We start from the raw sequence: 9,019 nt of genomic DNA, 5'->3' as shown, positions 1-9,019 counted from the left end.
CACAGTCCTGCTCTCAAAACCTCATATCAGACCACAAACTTCTCCTCGCGTTCACTTCTCTGCTCACTTTAATACTTTACTCACTGATACACAGAGGAGTGGCGATCCATAATTACAACTGACTTTAGTTTAAAGTTTGTGTCCTGTCAAAATGTACAGTGTTTATTTTGCTAGCTCACATAGCTATTCTTTAGGTTTATAATTGATCTGTGCAGGTTAATCCACTGAATAATACTGTCACAATATTTTTAGCCACGCCCCTCTTACTGTGTTTGCTGTGAGGGAATGATGCACAAAACCAAAGCCCAACCCCCTACTCAATATTCTGGTCAATTTCTCAAAAAGAGAGTCCCGCCCATTACTCAATATTCCGTTTTAGTTACACAAAAGAAGCTCCGCCCCTAGTCAATATTCAGTTTCAGTAGCCCGTCCCTACTGTATATTCGGTTTCAGTATCCCACCCCTACTCAATAATTTTCAGTTACGGTTATGCAAAAAAAGCTCCGCCCCTACTCAATATTCTGTTTTTCATGTGCAAAGCGAAAGCCCCACCCCTATTAAATATTGTGTTTTACATGCACAAAACAAAAGCCCCACCTTTTCTTCAATATTCTGGTGCAATTGCACAAAAGAAAAGCCCTGCCCCCTTACCAATATTCTGTTTTAGTAGCGCAAAAAGAAAGTCCTGCCCCTACTCAATATTTAGTTTCACTAGCCCGCCCCTACTTAATATTCCGTTTCAGTAGCCCGCCCCTACTCAATATTCAGTTTCAGAACCCCGCCCCTACTCAATATTCCACTTTAGTAGCCCGTCCCTACTCAATATTCCGTTTCAGTAGCCCGCCCCTACTTAATATTCCGTTTCAGTAGCCCGCCCCTACTCAATATTCCGTTTTAGAACCCCGCCCCTACTCAATATTCCACTTTAGTAGCCCGTCCCTACTCAATATTCCGTTTCATTAGTCCACCCCTACTCAATATTCCGTTTCAGTAGCCCGCCCCTACTCATCATTCCGTTTCAGTAGCCCGCCCCTACTCAATATTCTGTTTCAGTAGCCCGCCCCTACTCAATATTCTGTTTCAGTAGCCCGCCCCTACTCAATATTCTGTTTCAGTAGCCCGCCCCTACTCATTATTCTGTTTCAGTAGCCCGCCCCTACTCAATATTCTGTTTCAGTAGCCCGCCCCTACTCAATATTCTGTTTCAGTAGCCCGCCCCTACTCAATATTCTGTTTCAGAACCCCGCCCCTACTCAATATTCTGATTCAGTAGCCCGCCCCTACTCAATATTCTGATTCAGTAGCCCGCCCCTACTCAATATTCTGATTCAGTAGCCCGCCCCTACTCAATATTCTGTTTAAGTAGCCCGCCCCTACTCAATATTCTGTTTCAGTAGCCCGCCCCTACTCAATATTCTGTTTCAGAACCCCGCCCCTACTCAATATTCTGATTCAGTAGCCCGCCCCTACTCAATATTCTGATTCAGTAGCCCGCCCCTACTCAATATTCTGTTTCAGTAGCCTGCCCCTACTCAATATTCTGTTTCAGAACCCCGCCCCTACTCAATATTCTGATTCAGTAGCCCGCCCCTACTCAATATTCTGATTCAGTAGCCCGCCCCTACTCAATATTCTGTTTCAGTAGCCCGCCCCTACTCAATATTCCGTTTCAGTAGCCCGCCCCTACTCAATTGAAGTATCCATATTTTTATCAGTGTGTCTATACTTTTGTTCAAACGCCTAATTTGTGTAATCTGTCCACCACTGTACACTGCTTTAATACTGCACTTCACAATGACAAATGCTTTAAAACTGCTCTTCAATATCTTCAGGAAGAACTAAGCAGTGACCTTGAAAAATAGGACACCGCACTGAATTATTCCTTTAAAAATGAGTGAACTAATGAGTGTGTGTTGCTGGTGTAAGTGTGTGTTCTCCATCATCATCATCATCCTGGAGGTCAGTGGACTGACAGTCAATTAAACGTCCTTTATGCTGATCTACAAATCACCAGCGGATGTTTATGAATGACCCTGATATCCGCTCATTCATCTTCAGTGTTGTACAGTGGGACATACAGTGTGTGTGTGTGTGTGTGTCTCTATCAGAACTCAATGACAGGGTTGCCAGATCCAAGAACATCCCCCATCCCAATCACAACTCAAAACTCGCCAAAAAAGCAATGAGAAGTACAGTAGCCCTCTTAGTGCAAACTACACAGCCCCGTGTGCACAAGTGTTTGTTACCTCAAGAGCACAGCGACAATTTATCCAGGAGGACAAAAAAGACCCAGAACAACATCCAAACAACTTTTAGAATACATTAGTCAATATAAAATCTCAAAATCTCAATATATAAGGAATATCTCACAGAACAATAATAATAATGCCAATCTGGGGTGCGTTTCCAAAAACCATCGTTAGCCATCTAAGGTCGTAGCTTTCCTCGGTACAAACATAGTTTGTTGATTTGACGTTTCCCAAACCAATCGTTCCAATGAACATTCGCAAACCACGTCGCAAACTTGTACGCATGCAACTACACCTCTAGAGCTGTAGCTAGTGTGTGTGCGTGTGTGTCCAGCAGCAATGATGTGAGTGTGTGTATATATGTGTGTGTGTGTGTGTATCCAGCAGCAATGATGTGAGTGTGTGTATATATGTGTGTGTGCGTGTGTGTCCAGCAGCAATGATGTGTGTGTGTGTGTATATATATGTGTGTGTGTATCCAGCAGCAATGATGTGTGTGTATATATATATGTGTGTGTGTGTTTGTGTGAGTGTGTGTGTGTGCGTGCATGCTTTCGTGCGTGCGTGTGTGCTTGTGTGCGTGTGTGTGTGTCCAGCAGCAGTGATGAGCTTGTGTTTTTGTGTTTGTGTGTGTGTGTGTGTGTGTGTGTGTGTGTGTGTGTGTGTGTGTGTGTGTGTGTGTGTATGTCCAGAAGCAGTGATGAGTGTGTGAGTGTGTGTGTGTGTGTGTGTGTGTGTGTGTGTGTGTGTGTGTGTGTGTGTGTGTGTGTCCAGCAGCAGCAGTGATGTTTCAGTGTTGTGTGTAGTGAATGAAGGCTCTGCTGCTGCTGTGTTTTCAGATGTCTGACAGTGAAATGGATTAAAGCAGCTTTGCTGACAGTGAACATATGAAATGTGAAGCGCAGGTTTATGACTGCATCTCTCTCTCTCTCTCTCTCTCTCTCTCTCCTGATCACCTGCTTTGTCTGAAGTGAGTCACCTTGCAAATATATGAATAGTAAATGCAGGAAAGTAATCTGCTTGCTGACGGCGACGCCGAGACATTTGCATAGCGGCGGCATCTCTGTGCTGGAGCTCTGCATCCTAACACACCTCCATACTAACACACACGCTCACATTAACAACACAATAACACTAACACACCACAATCACATCAACACCACTACAGTCACAGAAGAACACCAAAATCACACAAAGAAACACAGACAACAAGCAACACACCATCACCACCACAATCACACAAACACCAACACCACAGTCAGAACACCAGCAATACCACAACACAACAATACCAGTCACAACAACAACACAATTACATCAACACCACAGTCAGAGCATCAGCAATACCACACCACAACAATACCACAGTCACAACGACACCTTTACACCAACAGCACAATAACAACACCACATTTAGAACATCATAAGCACAACACCACAGTTACAAAAATACCACCACACTAACACTAAAAAGGCACAATCCCAATGTCAACACCACAGTTACAACACCACAATTACACAAACACCAAAACCACAGTTACACCAACAACACAATCACAGCATCAAAACCACAATTACACCAATACCTCATTAACACCAACAACACAACACCAAAACCACAGTTAACCCATTACCACAGTCACAACACCACAATCACAACACCAAAACCACAGTTACACCAACAACACAAAACCAAAATCACAACACCAAAAACACAGTTACATCATTACTTCAGTCACAACACCAAAACCACAGTTACACCAGCACCACAATCACAACACCAAAACCACAGTTACACCAGCACCACAATCACAAAGCCAAAATCACAGTTAAACCAACACCACAAAAACAACACCAAAACTACAGTTACACCAACACCACAAACACAACATTAAAACCACAGTTACACCAACAACACAAACACAAAAAAACACAGTTACACCAACACCACAAACACAAACAACAGTTACACCAACACCACAAACAACACCAAAACCACAGTTAAATAAATGCCACAACAATAACACCAAAAAGGCACAATCACAAGGTCAATACCACAGTCACCACACCCCAATTCCAAAAACAACACCAAAACCACGGTTACACCAGTAACGCAATCACAACACCAAAACCACAGTTACAGCAACACCCTAAACACAACACCAAAACCGCAGTTAAACCAGTAACACAATCACAACACTAAAACCACAGTTACAGCAACACCCTAAACACAACACCAAAGTCATAGTTAAACAAATACCACAATCACAACACCAAACCAAACCAGTTACACCAACAGCACAATCACACCAACACCACAATAATAATAACACCAACACCACAGTTATACCAACAGCACAAGCACAACACCAAAACCACAGTTACACCAACGTTACAACCACAACACCAAAACCACAGTTACACCAGTAACACAATCACAACACTAAAACCACAGTTATACCAACAGCACAATCACAACACTAAAACCACAGTTACACCAACAGCACAATCACACCAACACCACAATAATAATAACACCAACACCACAGTTATACCAACGTTACTAGCACAACATCAAAACCACAGTTACACCAACGTTACAAACACAACATCAAAACCACAGTTACACCAACGTTACAAACACAACATCAAAACCACAGTTACACCAACGTTACAAACACAACATCAAAACCACAGTTACAGCAACGTTACAATCACAACACCAAAACCACAGTTACACCAGCACCACAATCACAACACCAAAACCACAGTTACACCAACGTTACAAACACAACACCAAAACCACAGTTACACCAACGTTACAATCACAACACTAAAACCACAGTTACACCAACAGCACAATCACACCAACACCACAATAATAATAACACCAACACCACAGTTATACCAACGTTACTAGCACAACATCAAAACCACAGTGACACCAACGTTACAAACACAACACCAAAACCACAGTTACACCAACGTTACAAACACAACATCAAAACCACAGTTACAGCAACACCCTAAACACAACACCAAAGTCATAGTTAAACAAATACCACAATCACAACACCAAACCAGTTACACCAACAGCACAATCACACCAACACCACAATAATAATAACACCAACACCACAGTTATACCAACAGCACAAGCACAACACCAAAACCACAGTTACACCAACGTTACAACCACAACACCAAAACCACAGTTACACCAGTAACACAATCACAACACTAAAACCATAGTTACACCAACAGCTCAATCCCACCGACACCACAATCATAACAACACAAACACAACAGCCAAACCACAGTTACACCAACACCACAATTGCAACACCAAAACCACAGTTACACCAACACCACAATCACAACACCAAAACCACAGTTACACCAACACCACAATTGCAACACCAAAACCACAGTTACACCAACACCACAATCACAACACCAAAACCACAGTTACACTGTTACCTGTCACAACACCAAAACCACAGTTACACCAACACCACAATTGCAACACCAAAACCACAGTTACACCAACACCACAATCACAACACCAAAACCACAGTTACACCAACACCACAATCACAACACCAAAACCACAGTTACACCAACACCACAATCACAACACCAAAACCACAGTTACACCAACACCACAAGCACAACACCAAAACCACAGTTACACCAACAGCTCAATCCCACCGACACCACAATCATAATAATACAAACACCACAAACACAACAGCCAAACCACAGTTACACCAACACCACAAGCACAACACCAAAACCACAGTTACACCAACACCACAATCACAACACCAAAACCACAGTTACACCATTACCTCAGTCACAACACCAAAACCACAGTTACACCAACACCACAAGCACAACACCAAAACCACAGTTACACCAACAGCTCAATCCCACCGACACCACAATCATAATAATACAAACACCACAAACACAACAGCCAAACCACAGTTACACCAACACCACAAGCACAACACCAAAACCAGTTACACAATAACACCAACACCACAAGCACAACACCAAAACCAGAGTTACACCAACAGCTCAATCCCACCGACACCACAATCATAATAATACAAACACCACAAACACAACAGCCAAACCACATTTACACCAACACCACAAGCACAACACCAAAACCACAGTTACACCAACACAACCACACCAACACCAAATCCACAGTTACACAAATACCACAATCACAACACCAAAAATACACACCAATATCACTTTTACACCAAAAACACAATCACAACATCAAAACCACAGTTACACCAACAGCACAATCGCAACACCAAAAACCACACTTACAGCAACAGCAAAATCACAACACCAAAATCATAGTTACACCAACACCACACTCACAACACCACAAACACAACACCAAAACCAGTTACATTCATTGCATGTGCTTGACGTGAATATCTGTGTGTGTGTGTGTAATGTGTGTAAAATGATTTTCAAGCGCCGTCTTAAGTGTTGTTGTTGTTCTTGTGGTCCAGAAAGCTCAGGTTCATCCATATTGATCACGCACACACGCACACATTCCCAGTGTTTCTGCAATGCGTCTAGTTTTTACAGCCACTTCCACTTTCTGTCAAAATACATGAGAGCGCCTGGAGCACAAAGTCGCGCTTTTCATTGAAAAGATTTTAAATTGCATTCAAATTACACAGCAGGAGCCTCTTGTTGTGGGTTTTGTAATTTCTTTTTGATTTGTGTCTCACAGATTGTCAAAAGCGCGAGTCGCTCTCGAAATCAGCCGTCGTCAAAAGACCAAAACAGTCCCGAAGGCTGGTGGACGCCGAGCGTAATCTTCCTGTTGATTCCTCATCATAAATCATTTTTAAGAGGCCATTATGGATCCTCCAGCAGCTCTTAAACACACCGGCGCATTAGGAGCAAACGCACCACGCTTTCATCTCTACAGTCAGATTCAGCAGCAGATGAGAGATATCCAGGTGAGTTGCAGTAGATGTTTACCTCATTAACACCTGAGGTCAGAGGTCACTAATAATGTGTTCACTTATGAGTGCTGTGTTATGATCAGCTTCTCTCTTTGGCCAACTAAAGTCAGCATTATTCACAGTTATAAAGTGTTCATGTTGCAAAATTAATCGATTTGTGAAATTAATTTAATATCATCAGCTGCGCTATAGAGTCCTACAGGTGGTTTGTTAAGCCCACTCACCTGCGAAAAGCATGCCAAGAATTGCACAATTGTTTACATGAAAGTTTCTGGTGCAAACAGGTAGGAGAGTGTGTTTCTGTAAAAAAACATGTGTGTGTGTGTGTGTGTGTGTGTGTGTGTGGTTTGTATTTATGTGCGAGTGTGTATGTGTGTGTGTGTGTGAGAGAGAGAGGGTAGTGTTTATTGTGTATTGCGTGTGTATATTGTATGTATATACACTTAGCGGCCACTTTATTAGGTACACCTGTCCTACTGCTCATTAACGCAGATTTATAATCAGCCAATCACATGGCAGCAGCAGCTCAATGCATTTAGGCATGTACACATGGTCAAGATGATCTGCTGCAGGTCAAAGTGAGCATCAGAATGGGGAAGAAGGTGGATAAAAGTGACGTTGAATGTGGCATGGTTGTTGCTGCCGGACGGGCTGCTCTGAGTATTTCAGAAACTGCTGATCTACTGGGATTTTCACGCACAACCATCTCTAAGTGTGGGGGATATTTTCTTGGGTCCATTAGTAACAATTGAGCATGTTGTCAACGCCACAGCCTACCTGAGTATTGCTGCTGACCATGTCCATCCCTTTATGAGCACAGTGTCTCCATCTTCTGACGGCTACTTCCAGCAGGATAACGCAGCATATCATAAAGCTCAATCATCTCAGACTGGTTTCTTGAACATGACGATGAGTTCACTGTACTCAAATGGCCTCCACAGTCACCAGAGCTCAATCCAATAGAGCAGCTTTGGGATGTGGTGGAACGGGAGATTGGCATCATGGATGTGCAGCCGACAAATCTGCAGCAACTGTGTGATGCTATCATGACAATATGGAGCAAAATCTCTGAGGAATATTTCCAGTAGCTTGCTGAATCTACACCACCAAGGATTAATGCAGTTCTGAAGGCAGAAGGGCTCCGACCCGATACTAGTAAAGTGTAGTATACATATAATCTGTGTGTGTGTTTGCTTCCTGCGTGAATGTGTGCGTACTGTATGAGTGCGTGTGTGCATTCCGTGTATTGATATAGGAGTGTGTTTGCCTATATTGTGTGTGTGTGTGTGTGTGTGTGTGTGTGTGTGTGTGTGTCCTGCAGTGAGCTGGGCTGCTGCTGATGGATGAACTCTCTCTCTCTCTTTCTGTGTGTGTGTGTTTCTCTCTGTTGATTCAGCATTTGGATTCAGCAGTTTCAGGAAAATGAGCTCGTCTTCAGGATGGATGAAAGCCGACCATCAGTCCAGCATTCCCACAACACACTCTCTAACGGTGTGTAAAGATTAAACATCCTTAAAAAAATCCCACACATGCACAATGTTCTTATTCACGTAAGGGAACAGGGAACATCTTTAGTGCTTTAAGTAAAGGTTATGTCAGGGTTATGAACAAATGATCATTCATTATCATAACAGGAGCCTTCTTAAAAGCTAATGATGTTCTCGAAAGTAGCTGCACAATAAAAATATGACATTTTTAACAGTTATAATAGTGTATGTTTTGGATATACGGAGCCCATTCAGATATAAAGTTGTCATGATTTAA

At 42.6% G+C, this 9,019-nt stretch overlaps 1 long non-coding RNA gene across 1 annotated transcript in view; it reads left to right on the top strand.

The window, feature by feature from the left end:
- The window catches only part of LOC141379935 (uncharacterized), a 14,183-nt gene extending 5,164 nt beyond the window's left edge, over positions 1 to 9,019 (top strand). Inside the window, exons 2-3 of the long non-coding RNA XR_012397025.1 lie at positions 7,018 to 7,249; positions 8,652 to 9,019. This is a non-coding gene — a long non-coding RNA (uncharacterized lncRNA). The remainder of the gene's footprint in view (positions 1 to 7,017; positions 7,250 to 8,651) is intronic.

Source organism: Danio rerio, chromosome 21, assembly GCF_049306965.1.
Source record: "Danio rerio strain Tuebingen ecotype United States chromosome 21, GRCz12tu, whole genome shotgun sequence".
NCBI lineage: Eukaryota > Metazoa > Chordata > Actinopteri > Cypriniformes > Danionidae > Danio > Danio rerio.
This window is presented reverse-complemented; position numbering and strand designations above follow the sequence as displayed.